This window comes from Macrotis lagotis, chromosome 6 (genome assembly GCF_037893015.1).
Source record: "Macrotis lagotis isolate mMagLag1 chromosome 6, bilby.v1.9.chrom.fasta, whole genome shotgun sequence".
NCBI classification, from domain to species: Eukaryota; Metazoa; Chordata; class Mammalia; order Peramelemorphia; family Peramelidae; genus Macrotis; species Macrotis lagotis.
Window position 1 is genome coordinate 46,442,637 of NC_133663.1, and position 21,019 is coordinate 46,463,655.

The window sequence follows — 21,019 nt, forward strand, 5'->3', positions numbered from 1 at the left end:
GAAAATTATTGAAATATTCTTTCTAAAGTACAGATTAACCAGGTAAATTTGATGATCAAGAAACAGCAGTGATTTTCCTGCTACCTCTAGAATAAAATGAAAACTCCTTGTTTGGCATTTAAAACGTTTACCAATTTTTCTCCTGACTCCCTTTCCAGACTTTTTTTTCATATAATGTAGTTGCAGACACAGTCACATTGGCCTCTCTGTTATTTTCCAAACATGTCAGATCATCCATCACTTTGTTTCTTTGTACAGACTGTCCCATACCTTAATTATCCTTCCCTCTCACCTTCATCTCTAGGGAGCTTTCGCTTTCTACCAGATTCTCCCTCCTCAGTTTCTCATGATCTTCTCCCCCACACCTATTGTATCCATATTCTATTCCTCCCTGCACTTTGGATTTGCCTGTTGGATTCATTTTCTAGCAGCCTGGAAGAATATAAACTCCTCAAGGATAGAGACAATTTTATTTTTGTCCTTTTTTTTAATCCTAGTACCTTGGAAATAATAGGTGTCTGTAACAGCAACATTTTTATCCATCAAATGGGGTTAATTTCTGACCAGTTTTTATATTTTACCATCACAATCAATGCAATTTTTTTTAATTTTTTAATTTTTTGGTTTTTGCAAGGCAATGGGGGTTAAGTGACTTGCCCAGTTAGGTAATTATTAAGTGTCTGAGGTCATATTTGAATTCAGGTCCTTCTGACTCCAGGGTCTGTGCTTTATCTGCTGCTCCACCTAGCTACCTCCTACCAATGCAATTTTAACATCACAACTTACTATCAGAAATCAACTATGTGTGTCAACATATTATTCCATCATTTTGCATATGATTTTGTATTCCAGATGAGCTAGGATATTAAAGTTACCATTTGAAGACACACTCTACCCCTTTGTCATTTGAAAGAAGTTCCCTAAGTGACTAAATTTCTTCCCTTACCTTAGCAACATGCTTAGTAGAGAAGGTACACTATTGTATTGAAGTCATGGAATACTAAGGTTTGGAAGAAGTGATGCTAAGGATCTCCCCAAAGGCAATGGAGAGGCGTATGGTGGGCGTCAACAGGTTGTAACACATTACCGGCAGGAACAGGTCTCAGCACATTACAAACAAGGAATTAGGGAAGAGAATCAATGTAAAAGACATCATCAGAGAAAGGCCTGCCTTCACCCCAAAATGGAACCCACTGGAAGAGCAAATTGCTGTATTGATGACATGCCTTTATGCAAAATTCATATCCTACAATGTCAAGGGAAAATTTATCATACTATCTGGTGGTACTCCATGTGGGACAACAAAGATGAAAGTTGCATAGGACAGGCAGACTGGGATGAGGTACAATCTGTGGCATTGGAAGAAATTAAAAAACAAAACAAAACAAAACATTTATTAGACATCTCCTATGTGCCAGACCCTGTCTCATTTGATCTGAACATTAATCCTAGGAGGTAGATACCATTATTTTATTTTTGAGGAAAAGGAGGCAGACAGAATTTACATGACTGAACCACTTTCACACAGTGAGTATTTATCTGAAGCTAGATTTGGATTCAGGTCTTCCTAACTTGAAGCCCAGAACTCTAACTATTGCCCTATAATTGTCCTCATTTCATGTCTCTACATATATGATGAAATGATTGAGTCATTGGAATGTGACAGAAAGCTAAACATCAATTCCACTTTAGCAAAAAAAAAAAACTATATATATATATAATAATATATTATATATATATATAATATATATATAATATATTATTATATATATATTGTGGGGAAGGAATACAGAGTTAATGATAGCTGTGCTTAAAGATTAATATAACTCACTTTCCCATTTAATTTGGTTATCAAGCTGGGTCCAGAGAGTCCCTGGATGGGTGATAGTAGTTCCCCCACATGCTCTCTGGTCCCAGTTAGTAAAAAGAGATCTTAGGGAAGTTTAGGGGACACTGGGTTATTTCCCCCCCCCCTTAATTTTATTTAAGTCAATGGGGTTAAGTGGCTTGCCCAAGGTCCCACAGCTAGGCAATTATTAAGTATCTGAGGTTAGATTTGAACTCAGGTCCTCCTGATTCCAGGACCAGTGCTCTATCCATTGTGCCACCCAACTGCCCCAACACTAGGTTCTAAATGTATATGTAGCTTGTCTTGTCAGAAAAAAATGCTTATAGTGATAATGATAGAGGCAATAAGTATTAGCATTTTAGAATTTTTAAAGTATATAGAACATGTTATTTCATTTGATCCAAATCACAACCTAGTATTATTATTATTATTATTACTCCTTTTTTTTATAATTTAAATTAGTTGACCCACCCAGGAAAACAGTTAGTAAAATATCTGAGCAAAATATTTTAATTCTATTTTTCCTGACTGCAAGTCCTGAACTCTATCCATTGTGTCAGTAAACTGATTGTACCTTGGCCCTGTTAGCAGTCACAACCGACCAGTTCATTTTCTCAGAATTTATCTTCCATATAGAGTGATCAACATTGACTTGCCATTTTATTGACTGAAGATGACACTGGCCAGTTTTTGGAGTTTTTTAAAATTTGTTCTCCAGGGGCAGCTAGGTAGCGCATTGAATAGAGCACTGACCCTGGTGTCAGGAGATCCTGAGTTCAAATCCGACCTCAAGACACTTAATAATTGCCTAGCTGTGGGACCTTGGGCAAATCATTTAACCCCATTGCCTTACCAAAAAAAAAAAACCCTAAAAAAATAAAAATTATTCTCCAGAAGCAAGGGGGAAAGTCAAGAAAAACTTCCTTTTGGATTCAAGAATAGTTAAAATTTTAAGACCTAGTTATTGTACATGCAATTAGGCTAAAAACAGAAATATTGTATTACAGTGAGATCCTGCTACCATTTTGGTTCCATTCCTCATCAATTCATGTTTGAAATATTTTAGCCTGCTGCTTGGTCTCCTTGCCTCAAATCTCTCCCCACTCTAACCTAGCCTCCACTCAACTGTCAAATTTCTAAGTTGCAAATTTGATCATGCCCTCTCCTTCTCCCCTACATTCAATAAATTGCTTCCTATTGTCTCTGAGATAAAATAAAAAATCCTGTTTGGTATCCAGAGTTTGTTATAGCTGAGCCTTCCCACTTTATTCCCTTCACACCTTATTCCCCCTTAAATACTTTCAGTCTAGTGACACAAGTCCGCCTTGATGTTCCTCCCACACTCCATCTTCTGACTCTTACCATTTCCACCAGCTGTCCCTGGGACTCTCTCTGTCTTTATCTCTGTCTCCTGGCTTCCCTGGCTTCCTTCAAGTCTCAACTAACGTCTTAGCTTCTATAAGAAGTTTTTTCCAGTTCGCCTTAATCTCAGTGCCTTCCCTCTGAGATCATGTCTAGCTTATCCTGTACATGTCTCATGTGTTCATCCTTTGCAAGCTGTTTACCAAATTGGATTGTGCTTAAAAACAGCAAATGTCCCTCCCCCCATCCATAGTAGGGTCTTTATAATTGCCAGTTGCTGACACTGCAGTCTTGACTGTTATTTTTGGACCATGCGACCGTAACAAGTGACTCATCCTCTCTGTGACTCACTTTCTCCATCTGTAAAATAAAGCTGTTGGACAAATGATCTCTATAGATTTCTTCTAGTTCTAAGTCCTATTTAAAGTGAATGCAAATTTAAAAAAAAAGTTCCATTTCTGTGTACAAACATTTTTTGGATTTTGATACAAATGAAAAGCTTTGAGATTGTTTTTGGTTACCAAAGTTTGACAGTAAACATATATGAATGGGGAAATTCCAGGATAACAATGTTGTCAGATTTTGAGAGAGAGTCAATCAGCCCAGCAGCCCATGTACTCCAAAAGATGAAGAAAAGTTGAGAATGTGTTGGTAAATTTAACAATAAGCTCTCTTAAAATGGAATGCTTTAAAGTTTAAACCTGCATTATGAACATTTTCTCCATTTATTTCTTACATCTAGACAATCACCAAAATAATATATCAAACCCTGATTTGTGTAGTTTGTCCATTTCTGAACTGTAAGTCCTCACACTAAATAGTTATAAAAATAAATTTTGCTTTACAAAGTATTTTCACATCTATTAATCTCTTTTAATCCTCTCAACAACCCTATGGGATAGATAATCCTAGTGTTGGTATAGGATGATTTGGGGGTTTAATCTTTCCCCCCTAATGTTGTTATGGTTGTTCAATTATGTTTCCAAGACCCTATTTTGGGGTTTTCTTGGCAAAGATACTGGAGTAGTTTGCCATTCCCTTCACCAGCTCATTTTACAGCTGAGGAAACTGAGGTAAACAGGGTTGAACAACTTGCCCAAGGTCACACAGCTAGTAAGTATCTGAGGCTGGATTTGAACTTATGAAGATGAGTTTTCTTGATTCTTGCTACTCAGCTGCCATGCTAAAACTAGAAAGTTTATGATGATTGATGCTTTCTTTTGTCCTTTGTTTTTGAAGATCATGACATCAGGGAGGTGATGCCATGAGAAGCTCAAGAATTGAATTTGAATGAGGGGTATTTGTGCTATGTCACCAGCCTCACTTTCTCCTCCTGGGCCATCTGGGTCCAGTTCCCTGATATGAATCAGGATGACTGGAGATGGCCCTAGATGTGAGGCAATCAATAAATGATTTGTCCAGGATCACACAGCCAGTGAATATCTCATACTGGATTTGAACTCAGGTCCTCTTGACTTCAGGACTTGAATTCTACCCACTTCAGTACTAGATAGTTAATTCATGTTGGTGGAGGTAAGGGGGTGGGAGAGAATGAAATCTAATATTGTATAGTTGCAATAAACAAGCTTGATCTCAGAAAATTTGGGAAAAAATCAATTTCCTTTCTCTCTCTCTCTCTCTCTCTCTCTCTCTCTCTCTCTCTCTCTCTCTCTCTCTCTCTCTGGACCTGGGAACTATTTGTGTAGGCTGTGGATCAATTTGCTGAATGCTTATTTTTAATCTTTCTTTTCTAAACTCTGTTACAAAGGGTATCTTTATGGGGAAGGAGAGGTATAAAAGGAATGTATAAAGCAAAGACATCAATAAAATGCAATAAAAAATAAAAACTTGGAATAGATTGAATTGTATTGGATCTGTTATACAGATGAGGAAATTGAGGCCTAGAGAAGAAGCTGAATGACTCCCCTAGAGTTACAATTAGTGAATGGCAAAATTATTGGTCTATATGATTGTGTGTATGCACATACACATATCTGTGGGATATTGTCTATGTGACAAGTAATTATAAATTCATATATAATATACACATAGTATGCATACACAAGTTATTCCTTATTTTATTGTGCTTTACTTTATTGTGATTTGTAGTTATTGTGGGTTGTTTTGTTTTGTTGTGTTTTTACAAAAAGAAGGCTTGTTGTAATCCGGTGGTAAGTCTATTAGTGCCCATTTTCTTTTCTTTTTAAAAATTTTTTCTCCAATTATATGTAAAAGTAATTTTAAAAAATTTTAAAGTTTTGAGTTCCAAATTCTATCCTTCCTTCCCTTCTTCCTCCTTCTCTGAGATGGTAAGCATTCTGATATAGATTATACCTTTGTAGTCATGTAAACATATTTCCATATTAGTCACTTTGTGGAAGAAAACAAGAAAGAAAGAGGAAGGGAGGGAGGAAGGAAGGAAGAAAGGAAGGAAGGGAGGAAGGAAGGAAGGGGGCAGGGAGAGTGGGAGGAAAAGAATAGTATGTTTAAGTTTGTATTCAGATGCCATCAGTACTTTCTCTGGAATTGGACAGAAATTTTCATCGTGAGTCCTTTGGGATTATTTCAGACTATTGCATTGCTGAGAATATCTAAACCATTCATAGTTGTTCATCTCTGTGAATCTTCAGATTCTGCTCACTTCACTATGCTTCAGTTCATGTAAGTCTTTCCATGTTTTTCTTTTTTTAAAATTTTTTTATTTATTTAAGGCAATGGGGTTAAGTGACTTGCCCAGGGTCACACAACTAGGTAATTATTAAATATCTGAGACTGGATTTGAACTCAGGTCTTCCTGACTCAGGGCCAGTGCTCTATCTACCTAGCTGCTCTTTTTCCATGTTTTTCTGAAATCATCTTGTTTGTCATTCCTTATAGCACAACCATATTCCATCATAATCATATACCCAAATCTGTTCATCTATTCCCCAGTTGATGGGGTTCATTACAATTTCCAATTCTTAGCCACCACAAAAAGAGCTGCTATAAATATTTAGGTATATAGAAGCCCTCTTTCTTTTCTCTTTTTTTAATCTCTTTGGGAACTAATAGTGGTATTGCTGGATCAAGGAGTATGCACAAATCCAAATTGCTCTCCAGAATGGTTGGATCACAGCTTACAACTCTAATAGCAGTCCATTAATGCCCCATTTTTCCACATCCCCTTCAAATTTTATCATTTTCATTTTTTTTCATATTAGATAATCTGACAGAGCTGTTTTAATTTGCATTCCTCTAATCAGTAATGATATGATTATTAGCACCATTTTCCAATAGCATGTGCTTGCATCATCTCTCTGTGTCAATTGATAATTCTCACAATATTTCAAATGTTTTCATTATTATTATATCTATTTTGGTGATCTATGATCAATGATCTTTGATGTTACTATTGTAATGGTACTAGGGTACCATGAACTATGTCCATATAAGGCAGTAATCTTTTTTTTTTTGCAAGGCAAATGGGGTTAAGTGGCTTGCCCAAGGCCACACAGCTAGGTAATTATTAAGTGTTTGAGAGCAGATTTGAACTCAGGTACTCCTGACTCCAGTATGGGTGCTCTATCCACTGTGCCACCTAACCGCCCCTAAGGCAGTAATCTTAATCTCTAATTGCTGTATGTGTTCTGACTGCTCCACTTATGGCAGTTCCCTGTGTCTCTCTCCCTCTTTTCCAATCTCTCAATTCCCCGAGACACAAAATGTTGCAGAATATCACAAGTTTAGTTGATAAAACCATGGTCAGGTTTGAGAAGATTGACTCCAATTTTGAAATAAGTTTTACTGTGGGTAAAAAAGTTATCAAATAGTATCACATGCTATGGAGAAATCTTTTGAGAAGGGAAGGGTCAAACAGTGTGGCAAACTTCATGGTTGTTTTACTTTAAGAAACTGCCACAATCCCCCACGCAGTCTTCAACAACCACCATTCTGATCAGTTAGTAACCATCCTCATTGAGGCCAGACCCTCTACCAACAAAAAAGATTAAGACTCAGATGATGGCTAGTATTTTTTAGCAACAAAGTTTTAATTAAGGTATGTATATTTATTTTTAAATGTAATAGTATTGCACATTTTTAATAAACTACAGTATAATATAAACATTTTACATGTACTATGAAACCAAAAAATTCATGTAACTTGCTTTATTGTGGTGGTTTGGAACTGAATCCATCTACATACATTCATGTATGAATACACATGTACATATAAATATACATACATATAGATAGAGATACAAAATTTGTTAATTCAGCCAGTGTTTACTGAGGGTATAAAAGGTGTTTGGCAAGCTACACATAAGAATGTAAAAAATCCCTTGTAGGGGGAAATAAAACACAGAAGCTTAATCTGTCTGAAGAAATAAGACAGGAGTAACTACAACACAAAATAGAATGTAAAAGTAAAAATAATATTTCTTTGGAAATATGCCAGATGAACCATATGTTTCAGCTTTTCCTCACATTGCTTGGTTTTGTTGGTATTGTTGTTTTGTCCTTTATTCTCAAAGAAGAACATGACTTCAGGGAGGTGATGCCATGACAAGCACATGAATTGGCTTTAAATGAGGGAAGGTTGTGCTATGTTGCCAGTCTAACTTTCTCCTCCGGAGCCATCTGGGTCCAGGGGCCAGATATGAATCAGGATGACTGGAGATGGCCCTGGATGCGAGGTAGTAGTTAGTGTCAAGTGTCTTAGGCTGGATTTGAACTTGGGTCCTCCTGACTTCAGGGTCAGTGCTCTATCCACTGCACCACCTAGCTGCCCATGGTTTTGAGGGTAGGCACAGAGACACCCTGGGCCTGGCTGCACAGACAAGATCTTGGACCTGGAAAAGCCCAGAAGACCATGGTCACTGTGTGACTGTAGACAGATCACAACCTCTAGGGACCTCAACTAACTCTAGGACTTATTTAGATGGTTTTAATTTGCAATAGTGGAGAGAATTGCCAATGCAGACCCTTCCCTATTCTCAGATAGATAACTCTTTAATAGGATCAAAACCTCCTCTATTGCTTCTGGCTAAGGTGTAGCTAGACTATTCTATCTTGCTATTCATCATCCCTTTGACTTCCCAAAACAAAAGTGCTGTGGCCTCTATTAGGATCTAAAATCCTTTTGCCTATTTTGAAAGTCAAGTTAGTAAGAATTTATTATCTTACTATGAAAGGTATCTGATGAATTTATTATGTACTTCAAAAGAAAGCAAGTTCTATAGATTAAAGATTCAGAATTTAATGTACAAAGCCTTATTTTGTTCTCTGGTGCTAATTTTATTTGATTTTGTTCAATTCAAAATATATGTGTTTATATATTATTTTAAAAAAAGAGTATGTGGGGGCAGCTAGGTGGCATAGTGGATAAAGCACAGGCCCAGGAGTCAGGAGTACCTGGGTTCAAATCCTGTCTCAGACACTTAATAATTACCTATCTGTGTGGCCTTGGGCAAGCCACTTAACCCCATTTGCCTTGTAAAAACCAAAAAAAAAAAAGAGTATGTGTCTATAAAATTTTAAAAGAAAATAAGACCCTGAGGGGAAAGGACTATTTGCTTTTCTATTTGTATGTCTAGGGCTTAGCAAAGTGCCCAGTATTAGGAAAGCTTAATATATGAACTCTTCCCCTCAAAATGGCAGATAGATCAGGTAAACTAATCTTTTTTTTTAATTAAAGATTTTATTTATTTTGAGTTTTACAATTTTCCCCCCAATCTTACATCCCCCCCCACAGAAAGCAATTTGTCAGTTTTTACATTGTTTCCATGTTGTACATTGATCCAAATTGAGTGTGATGAGAGAGAAATCATATCCTTAAGGAAGAAACATAAAGTATAGCAAGATCAGACAATAAGGTATCAGTTTTTTCTTTCTAAAATAAAGGGAATAGTCCTTGAACTTTGTTCAAACTCAATGGTTCTTTATCTGGATACAGATGGTATTCTTTATTGCAGATAGCCCCAAATTGTCCCTGATTATTGCACTGATGAAATAAGTGTGTTCATCAAGGTTGATCATCACTTCCATGTTGCTATCAGGGTGTACAATGTTTTTCTGGTTCTGTTCATCTCACTCAGCATCAGTTCATGCAAGTCACTCCAAGCTTCTCAGGTAAACTAATCTTAAAAACTACAAACCCCTTCCACATGGAAGATTGTACTCACTAGAGCTGGGAGAGGCCTTAGAGATGACTAGACAAGGAAGGGCTTCTTGGGTTGAGGAAACTAAAGGCCAGTAGAATTATTTTTAAAATTATATTTATTTAAGGAAATGGAGTTAAGTGACTTGCCCAAGGTCACATAGCTAGGCAATTATTGATGTCAGAGGCTGGATTTGAACTCAAGTCCTCCTGATTCCAGAGCGGGAATCCACCATACCACCTAGCTGCCCCAGTCCAGTAGATTTTGAAGTGTCTTACACAATGTCAGATGGGTAGAAAGTAGTGAATGTGGGATTCAAACCCAGATCCCTCAAAGTATAATCCAGAACTTCCCCCCATTGTTTGACAAGATTTAGGTAGATTTTAAAAGATTATAATCTCCCATGAATATATTGGGGGGGAAAGGAAGAAAAAAATTAGACTTTTGAATGATTGCTGAATATGTTCCAGAAGTCAAAGGGGATATTTAAAAAATAAAAACAAGAACAATTGTTTTTCATTGGTTGGTTGTTATGTAATCAAGTGCATGACTACCTAACCCTACTGAACCCAACTGAGTCCATTAAATGCCTGGATCAAATGTCCCATGGCTCCATTCTCTTGTTGGACAAATGTGTTGAGTGCCTTCTTTGACTACAGAAGAACAGAAGTGGAGAAGGAATGGGGAAACACTAAAAAATATGTGGCCTGAAAATCTCATCACAACTGATGCCTATTGCATATCTATCTGACTTTGAGAGTTGCCCAGAGATCCTGGGAAGTGAAATGCCAGCAATCATACATTCAGTGCTTGTCAGACAGAGCTTAAATGTTTCCTAATAGAAGGTCAGCCAGCTGCTCACTTGATTTTGATCTTAGTTGGGGTAAGGGAGAGAAAAATTTGAAAAATAATTTCAAAGACACTTGGAAGCTAAGGCGAGATGCTGTGTATAAAAATATCAAGTCAACAAAATTTTATTAAGCATCTGCTATGTAATATGCTCAGAGTTGGGGATAGAGAGAAAAACAAAAGACACCCTTCCTGATCTTGAGAGGTTCACAGTCTACTTGGGGAGTCCACATGGAAATAACTACGGATAAATTCAGGATAAATTAGAGATAATCAAGAGAGGAAAGGCATTAGTATTAAGGGAGAAACTGGGGGGGAAACTTCTAGAAATTGAGATTTTTTTTTTAGTTTAACCTTGAAGGAAGTCAAGAAAATCAAAATGTAGAGATCAGATAATTTCTGATATGGGAAAAAAAGCCGTGAAAATGGTCAGAGTTGAGAGAACAGCAAAGAGACTGGCATCACTGTGGCTAAGAGGCCCCTATGAGAGTCAAGTGTCTGTAAGACAAATAATAGATCAGAATGTGGGAGCTGATGCTTCTGGGAGGAGTTGAGTCTTGATCCAAACATGGACTGACCAACAGACTATGGGAGGACATTTAGAGGTAGAAGAAGAATTTAAATCAAGATAGACGAGCAGGAAATTCAAGCTTTTTTGAGAGGGTGGGTAGTGGGGATGGTAGCAGCACATGTTAGATAGTGTCCAACTGTTACACAAGGGTCATGCCAGAGAATATATCCATGAAGTTGGAGATGTTGAAAGGGGTCAATTAATGGAGAATCTTGATCAGTAAAGGAAAGAAGTAGCCTCTTTAAATTCTTTTTGGAAGTAGAAAGATAAACATTTTTTTAAAAAATAGAATGAATATTAGATAATCCAGCAAACAATAGTGAATCTCTAAAACATAAGTTTGAATAGTAGTTCAAAGGCAGATATGAGAATAGATTAGTGTCTCAGCTTTACCACTAAGGAGATGTATCCTGTGAACAATCTCTTCTCTGGACCCTAGTTTCTTCAGTTGTAAAATGGATCAGCAAGTATCCAAGTGCCCAATTTGTGAAATGCTTTCTTTTAGTTACGAGGGATGTAGGGACCAAAATGAAAACACTGTCTGGCCTTAAGGAATTTGTATTTCATGTGTGTGTGGGGTATTCTGTTGGGACCCCAGGAATATTTATAAGTATCATCTACTCCATCCCAGGATTTTTGTGTAGGTCAGATGAGATCATAGATCAGGGAATGCTTGATTGAGAGCTGGAAGAGACCTTCATGGGATTATCCAATACCATTCCTCCATATTTTTTAGCTGAGCAAAACTAAGGTGAAATGACTCTGCCTAAATTCTTGAAGGGAGCCTATAGTGAAGTTGGGATTTGAACCCAACACCCTTCCCACAAGGGATTTGCAATCCTCTTAGAACCTGTCCCAGTTACACAAGTGGTCAACATTTATTCATTCGATAAACATTGGTCAACTAGGGGCGGCTAGGTGGCGCAGTGAATAGAGCACCGGCCCTGGAGTCAGGAGTACCTGGGTTCAAATCCAGTCTCAGGCACTTAATAATTACCTAGCTGGGTGGCCTTGGGCAAGCCACTTAACCTCATTTGCCTTGCAAAAACCTAAAAAACAAACAAACAAACAAAAACATTGGTCAACTAGATATGATGATATAATGCAAAGATGAAAAATAAATATAGCTAATATTTAAATGCCAGTGTACCAGGCAGATACTATTTAAAAATAGTATCTCATTTATCCTCAAAACAACCCCATTTTATAAATAAGAAAATTGAAGCCTACAGAGTTTCAGGGACTTATCTAAGATCTTGCAGCTACTAAGTGCTTGAGATAAGATTTGAACTCAGATCCTCCTGATTCTGGACTACTTAGTTGCCTGAAGAATAATGCAGAACCTATACTTTTAAAGAGTTTACCATTTAGTAGTCAGACACAGCACGGATGAGGTTAGGGATGAAACAAGCATAATTATTACCCACAAGATAGATAAAGGGGAGATCTAAAGTGTTTTAAGAATAATGAAGGAAATGGAGATCATTTCAGTTGGTGAGATCATGGCAAGCAAAGAAGCTTTCATAGAAGTTGTAGCAGTCACACGCCAACACAGGAGCATGAAGGATACAAGGATTTTAATAGGTAGTGATGAAATGGGATAGTGCGGAGAAAGTAATGTTTAGGATGAAATCAGTCTAGTTTGGCTGGAATGAAGAGTACCTATAGTAAAGTGATTTAAAATATATTTGAGGGGTGGGTAGGTGGTGCAGTGGATAGAGCACAGGCCCTGGAATCAGGAGGACCTGGGTTCAAATCTAGTCTCAGACACTTAATAATTACCTAGCTGTGTGGCCTTGGGCAAGCCATTTAACCGCATTTGCCTTGTTAAAAAAAAAAACCTAAAAAAAATTTAAAAAAATAAAAAAATAAAATATATTTGACACAAATATTATGTACAATAAGGTACAATGGAACTTGATGGTAGAAGGCCTAAATAATGAAGTAGTATATAATTCAGTGTTTTGCATCTTATTCCAAAAGCAATCGGGAGCCACTAACAGCCTATGATTATAATAGTGGCATGACCTGTCACCCAAAAGGTGATTTTAGCAACTGTGTAGCCTGGATCAGCTCTGAGACTGGAAAACAGAGAAACCAGTCCAAGTGAAATGTAATGAGAGTCTAAACTGGTGTGAGGTAGTAAGAGCTGAGAGGAGAGAGAGATGCAAAAAGATAGTGAGGAACAGATTCAACAAGATTTGGCAACTGATTAGAAGAGGGAATATGACTAAGAAGTTTTAAACCTGGGCTCCTGAAGAGATGGTGGGATGATTAACAGAAATGGATAAAATTGGGGAAAGGATGAGGGACTCGAGGTGCCAAGACGATGCCCAATGGAGATGTCTAGTCAGGAAGAACTAGATTTAGTCCCCATCTCTAATACAAGCTTCTTAAGTATTCTCTGAAGTTAAAAGACATGCTGACCTGCGCTGGGAACAGGAGCATCCTCACCAGTTAGGAATCCTTATCCCCTTAGACCATTTTTGTAAGTCTTGGACTTTTTTTGGCAATAGGGCAAAGCCTATGGAGACTCTTCTCAAAATCATGTCTTCTCAAGGAAGAGATGGAGGCAAAAGACTGGAATGGGGAAGCTGTTTGCCAAAAGGCCATAACACCATGGTAAGGATCTTGGGATCAAAGATGGAGGGTTGAATAAATTTAGAAAGTCATCTCCACTAACAAAATGCCCAGTCACAAAGTGATCATTTGGAAGTGCTGGGAATTTAGAGACAAGAGAAGGTCAAGGTCAGTGCTCTGGGGATCATGTACATTTAGGGAACTGGAAGAGAACAAGTGATTAAGAAATATATAATGAGTGGGGCGACTAGGTGGCGTAGTGGATAAAGCAACAGCCTTGGAATCAGGAGTACCTGGGTTCAAATCTGGTCTCAGACACTTAATAATTACCTAGCTGTGTGGCCTTGGGCAAGACACTTAACCCCATTTTCCTTGCAAAAAAAAAGCCTAAGAAAAAAAAGAAATATATAATGATAAGGAAATAGAAAGAAGACCCAAAAAAACCATGGTGAATTTATTACATACTTTAAGAAAAGGAAGTTATATCCCCTAAGAGAAAAAAACAAGTTATAAGGATTGGCTATTGGTAGAATCTCATGTAACCTTCTTTTTTTTTCTTACTGTATATGTAGAAATGTTATTTTCTCTTTTGAGAAATATTCATAGATAATAAAATAAATATAAACAAATACAAAGTAATTTCTCAGAGGGGAAAGGGCAGAGACTAATAACTGGGGGAATTAGGCAAGACCTCTTGGAGGAGGAATACTTGAACTGAACATTGAAGGGATATAGGGGTTTTGAGAGACACAGGTGAGAAGGAGACCATTCCTCTGAAAAGACATGGAGGTGGGAGCATGATGGAAATGTTAAATATACAAAGGAGAGTATGTATGTAATCAGCCAAGAATGGTAGGCTGAGGACATTTTGTTTTAGAGACAATGGGGAGCCATGTAAGCTTCTTGAGCACGGGGCTGATGGGGTCAGACTTTTGCTTTAAGAATATTAATTGGAGGGGGCAGCTAGGTGGCGCAGTGGATAGAGGACTAGCCCTGGAGTCAGGAGTTCCGGAGTTCAAATCCGTGTCTCAGATGCTTAATAATTACTTAGCTATGTGGCCTTGGGCAAGCCACTTAACCCCATTTGCCTTGCAAAAATCTAAAAGAATATTAATTGGGCAACTGTGTGGTGTTAAATTGGCAAGAGATGGATTCAGGGAAACAAATTAGGTTTCCTTTAGGCTATTGAGGCAGTCTATGGGATAAGTAATGAGGTCCAGAACTCTGATAGTTATAGTGGGTTTAAAAAGAGAAGGGGTGACAAACCCCTTCCAATAACCTTGCCCATGTTTGTAGAACTCCTTCCTCTACACCACACATCAACTGTGCCACCTTTCTTGTAAAACTTCACCCAGAATCCTGCCTGTCATCCTACCAGAACAGTCACAAAAAGACAAACAATACCACCAAACCCCTCCAAACAATCCTTTCTTCTGGCAAGCTCTTGTATATGAGGCCCCTAGTCCTCCCACTTTTCAGCTGCCCCTAAATTCCCCAGGGGCCTGTTTAAAATGCCTTCATCAATCCTTTGGAAGAACCCTAGTGGAGAAAGTGCAAAGTTTGGACTCAGGCTGATGAGAGGAGACTTAATTGGGGGACCCTGAGCAAGTCTTCTTGGGAGTTCTCTAGGCCTCACCCAGTAAATCTCAATAAAAAGGGAGATAACAAGGTTTGCTCTAACTTCACAAGGTCATTGTGATGTTAATTTGGGATACTGAACTTCAAGTATCTTGCAAACTGAAGCTCTCTCTATACATTTTTTTTTATTTTTTTTCATTTATCTATCTATCTATCTATTTTTATTTATTTATAGGACAATAGCCTATAGCTGTTCCTTTCACAGCCAAACTCCTGGAAAGGGTACCTGGACCTGGTGGCCTTTATTACTTTCTCTTCCACTTGGCAGGCACTTGAATGCTGCCTTCAGTCTCTGCCAATCATCTGAAAGTCCTCACTTCGAGGTTACCCACAATAGTCTAACAGCTAATCATAGGATCACAGATTTAAAGCTTGAAGGGACCTCAAAGACTGATTTCTTAAAGAAGTGACATGTGACAGGGTTCAAATGACCTGTCTCAGATGACTGCTTAAGTAGTAAGAGTCCGAGGTTGGATTTGAACCCAGGTCCTATGAAGCCCAGCATCCAATACCACTCTATCTCCTATAATCTTTTTTCATCATTATCCTTTTGGACTTTTTTCAAAAAGTCCAAGCAAAGCTGTCACTAAATTCACCAAGACCTTTTGCCTCAGAACAAGCTCGAGAAAACCTTTCCCAAGGTGATCAGTAAGAAGGGGAACAAAGTCTGTCCTTCTAGAAGAGATTATCATTCTAGACACCAACCCTCCCCAGCTCCCCTCCCCCTGATCCTGAGACACCACAAGGCCATTTCTGGGGTGGCTGCCCAGGCTCCGCCTCCCAGGAAGCACCATATCTTATAGCTTCCTATTTTAACTAATTATTCTTGATAGCAAAGTGCCAAGGTCACACTTGCATGTAAGAAAACAGATTACTGCAGGGCAGGGATGGAGTTGTAACCTTTCTAGCAAGCTGATAAGGCACTTGGGGGGAGGGGATAGAAAAAAAATTTGAGGTCAGACCCCCTCTCCCCAAAATTAATATATTAGAGCTGGAAAGGATCATAGAAATCACATGCTTAACTGCTTCATTTTAGAGAGAAGGAAACTTAGTCCCAGAGAGGCCAAGGTCACAGAAAACTAATGTAATTTAAAAATTTTATTTATATTCATTTTTTCAATTATAGGTAAAACTATTCAACATTCATTTTTCTAAAATTTTTTTCCCTCCTTCTCCCCCAAGAAAATCTGAGAAGATAGCAAGTCATCTGATAGATATAGCTTATACTTGCATAATGCAGTTCACTTAATTATTATTGAAATTAGAGCTAAATTTAAACCCCAATATCATAGATTGCTTGTCTGTTGGAAGGGTTCTTGGGGACTACCCTGTCCAATCACCTCATTTTACATAGGAAACTGTGGCCCAGAGTGAGTGCCTGAGCAGGGACTATAAACAAGATCTCTCAACTCCCAGACTGAGGCTCTTTCAGGTTTTTGTCATTTGACCTTCCTTTGGAACTTGGTTGCCCCCTTTTCAGAGCAAGAGTTCCTAGCCATATGCCTCAGGCAAAGCAGCTGAGCAGGTGTGTGTGGGGGGAGCTGTTGGTCTTTTGAGACATACCTTGGACCCAGGTAACTGCTCCCAACTTATCAACAGTAGACAGAAGACAGAAATTTATGAAAGTGGAGTGGAAAGGGAAAAAAAGGTTCCTGGGATGGGGAAGGCTGAAGCCTCATTTCCCTTCCCAACCCTTCTTGAAGCATCCCTGCCCTTCCTCTTCTTTCCAGTCCTGAGATGGGATAGAGCAAGATGAGAGGTTGTAGAGAAAGCCTAGGGGAAGAAAATATTGGCCCCTCCCAGAGTGGGGAGCAGATTTGGTTTTGTTCCTGGCTGGACCCTGATCTCTCAGCTCACAGGGTCTCCAGGTACACTTTCAGCTAGGTTGTCCCAGGCCATCATTTCCTTTGGCAGTCATGTTGGGCTGATGGGTCCTGCTGCCCAGACTGCACTTGTCCCTGGATCATTCTCCTCTGGAGGCAGAATTTGCTTTGAGGTAACTCCAAAAGGATCACTGCCCTTTGCACCAAAGGGACTGGATCTCTGGACCAAAACCAGGGTGGAGGCCCCCCCTTCCTAAGCCAGGGTTAGGCCATTTGTTGTGGCCTCAGCAATCTTTCCCAGGAATTGGAATCCCTCCAATAGGACAGCTCCTACTAATAAACTAGATTTGCCCCAGATTTGGGTTCTTTAGAAGATGACAAGTCCTGCCCCACCCCCAGGGACTGTAAATTTCCCACCCTAGGGCAAAGCCCTTTTATCACAACCTGGTTAAGCCTCAGATTTGAACACTGCAAGGGCAGGGGTGGAGTAAACTTTATAGAAAACAGATGGATACTTCAGGAGAGGGAGAGGAGGAGGAGTAAGGAAGGAAAAGAGAGCTGGAAGCAAAAAAGAACCTCCTCAAAGTATCATGTTAGAGCTGGAAAGAACCTTGATGATCATCCAGTTTAGCTGTTTCATTTTAGAAAGGATGAAGGGCATTCTTTCCTCCTTTGGGTTCTCTTTTTCAGATGCCTTTGCCAGATCAACATCCCACTAAGTGTGAAGTCCCCCAAGGCTTGTCCTGAGCTTTCTTTTCTCTAGATCTTTTCTTTGTAACTGTAGCCCAAAGATGGATGGAAAGATGGATAGATAAATGCTATTTAGACTGACCAAACTGATACTATCAACTGCTAGCTGGACCTGTCCATCTGGAAGTCCAGAAGGCATCTCAAATTCAGCATGTCCAAGACAGAAGTCATTACTTCTTTCCATAAATCCTTCCCACCCTAAAATTTCTCTATTTCTTGAGTTCCTTCCCATCACCCAGGAAGTCATTTAATCATCTTTTATTCATTTCTCTCACACCCTCTCCCATCCTCACCCCCAGTGTCCAATCAGTGATGAAATCATCCCATTCCTAGCATTTGTCCCTTTCTCTCCACTTCAGGGCCCTTATCACCCCTCATGTGAACTATTACATTAAACTTAAAATTGTTCCCCATCTCATCTCTCCTTTTCTCATTCTTTAACCAATGGCTACTTGGGTTTTATTCTGCCTATGAGGAATCATTATTCAGACTCAGGAAAGCATGGGTGGAAATAAAACAAAAATTTATTAGAAAGGTTACAAGGCATAGGAAGGGTGTGTGTGTGTGTGTGTGTGTGTGTGTGTGTGTGTGTGTGTGAGAGAGAGAGAGAGAGAGAGAGAGAGAGAGAGAGATAAGAGAACCTTCAAGTAGCTTTGACTAGGCATGGTCAGAGAAGACTGCCTGCCCTGAATCAGGTCCAACTCAGGTTTATATTAAGAATGTGGGGGGAGTCTCCACCCCAAGCAACTTTTAAGATTACAGTTGTTTCTGTTACAATTGTAATTTTCTACTTCTAGTCAATTTATGTCTCAAGAGTGGGTGGTAGTCAAAAATATCTTCACCCAAGTTCTACATTCACAATTCTCTTCATCTTTCCCCTGCATCCCCCCCCCAAATTTATTACTTAATTATCATGCAGGTGCATGATATGATGGAATATCATGCAGGAATGATCATGGCAATTTGCTAATACAGAGGAGTGAGGGACACGATGACATGTTCCCTTATATAGACAATTTTTTTTTAGATTTTTTTCAAGGCAATGGGGTTAAGTGGCTTGCCCAAGGCCACAAAGCTAGGTAATTAAGTGTCTGAGGTCGGATTTGAACCCAGGCACTCCTGACTCCAAGGCTGGTGCTCTATCCACTGCACCACCTAGCCACCCCTTAGACAATATTTTTCAACAGGCCAGGTGAGGGAACTTTTAAAAGAATCCTACCCTAGTTGAGGCTAGGGTCATTCTTTCAAAGGTCATTTACTCCATTGGAACATCAAATCCTATAGGGCTAAATGGCTTCATTGGCATGTTGTCTTTCTATTTTATCATACCTGATATCAGACAGATCAATATGTTGTAATATAGCAATTATCTATAGCCAGAGCTTCAGGTGGCTTGAGCACTAAGGAGAATCAAGAGTGCTAGGTTGTAATTTGATTTAAGAGATCCGATTGTAATTCAATTGTTGTTCTAAGGCCAGTGCTGTAAATGAAATGCAACAAACAGATCTTGAGATGTGGAAACAATGATCCTAATTCACACACATATATATTTTAAATAAAATCAACTTCTTGCAATAAACCCATTTAGTTATTAACTATTTAAAAGAACTAAACATTTCCTTCTGGCTAGGAGGTTGCCCATCATCTCCATACTTTTCACATAAAAATTGACCAGAGATTACCAGAGAAATCTCAAATAATCATCATTATTTTATCTTCCTCATGTTACATAAGTGCTTTACCCTCAAAGCAAATAACCACAGTTTAGTCCCAGTTTACATATATAGCTAGAAACTTCTATACATAAAACCAAACTACTAGGCATCTTCAGAATACAAATTATTACTTTCAGAATTCTTTAAAACCATTAGAACATCTTAGGTAACTACATTTCTAGCATGTGTTATTGACTCCAATGCAATTGAAGAATAGTAAAAACAACCAGGTATTCAAATCAATTAGCAACATGAGTTATTATGCATGAATCCACAGATTTATCCTAGAAGAGGGTCATAATTTATTTCCCTTACCACAGATTCAAAACAATCAAATGTTAATTCCAGGCTTTAACACTACAGGATTCAAATAGCTTACATGTTCACAAGAGAACCAAACACTGTTAGTATTTCTTTGAAGTTACAAGAGAATATCATATAACTGATAAATACATATTCCATAAACATGGTAGATGAGTCAAAGATCACAAACTTTCTTCCTTAAACAAAAGAACTTGTGAGATTGTTGACAGTTATCAATATTGATTTAACATAAAAACAAATCAGATTACAAAATTTAATACAATATCTCTTCCCCAAAAGAAATCAGTAGATACATTATATATGATTCAATATTCTCAAATTCCTTGACATACAATTTATCCCAAATGTGTATTCTTAATAACACATATAAATTCTCAAGACTTGTTACAAAACTTTCAAAGGTGACTAAATTACTCTCATATAACTCTTAGATAGTTTCTTTTTTCTTTAAACACAAGGAGATGAACTTTTCCTATCAAAGGCCTACCTACACTCTTTTCAAAGCTTCTTGAGGGCAGGGAGTCTGAATTTACTAAACTTTAAAGTCTCAATTAACCTAAATTGAATACAGCCTTTAGTCAATATTAGGTTAACAAAAACTTAGCTCATACCTGAAATTTTTTCAAACTTTTCCACTTACAAATTAAATCTTTTTTAAGAAATTAAATTCAAAACCCAAACTAAAAGAAGTAACATTTATCTCAGGCAACTGTAACTATTCAGATCTAAATTACACACACATACACACACAGACACAGGAGTTTAGACACAGACACAACTCTTTCTTTTTTATGTTGTAGAAATAAACCTTTATCAGAACCCCACTGGGTGGGAAAATTGTTTCCCAACTTTGTTTTCCTTCTAATCTTGGTGGCATTGGTTTTATTAGTGCAAAATCTTTTTAATATAAGTGTCATCCATTTTGCAATTTATAATGTTCTCTATTTCTTGTTTGGTCATCAATTTCTCCCCTTTGCATGGATCCAACAGATTATTTCTTGATCTCTTAGTTGGTCTATGACATTGCCCGTTTTTTTATGTTTAATATTTATTTATTCTCATTTTGTACAAATAATTTTTTATACATTAATAAAATATTCTTGTTTAAGAGTAAACAAAATACCCCCTCCCGGCCAAGAATATAGACTTGCTTGAGCTATAAAGTAAAGGGGAGAGAAAAAAATTAAAATAAAAAATTAATAGTAATAATTGTAGGTATGGTCAGGTGGTGCAATGGATGAAGCACCAGTTCTGGAGCCATGAGCACCTGAGCCCATATCTGGCCCCGTATACCTAACAATCACCCAGCCATGTGACATGCAAGGCACCCCAACCCCACTGCCCTGCAAAAACCAAAAAAGAAGAAAAAAAAAGACTCAAAGTAAAATAAAATAGTAATAATAGTAGGGATGGCTGGGTGG

At 38.1% G+C, this 21,019-nt stretch overlaps 1 long non-coding RNA gene across 1 annotated transcript in view; it reads left to right on the top strand.

Moving 5' to 3' along the window:
• Positions 1-7,139: 7,139 nt before the first annotated feature.
• The window catches only part of LOC141490806 (uncharacterized), a 28,964-nt gene continuing 15,084 nt past the window's right edge, over positions 7,140-21,019 (top strand). The window contains exons 1-2 of the long non-coding RNA XR_012469352.1: positions 7,140-7,247; positions 13,285-13,390. This is a non-coding gene — a long non-coding RNA (uncharacterized LOC141490806). The remainder of the gene's footprint in view (positions 7,248-13,284; positions 13,391-21,019) is intronic.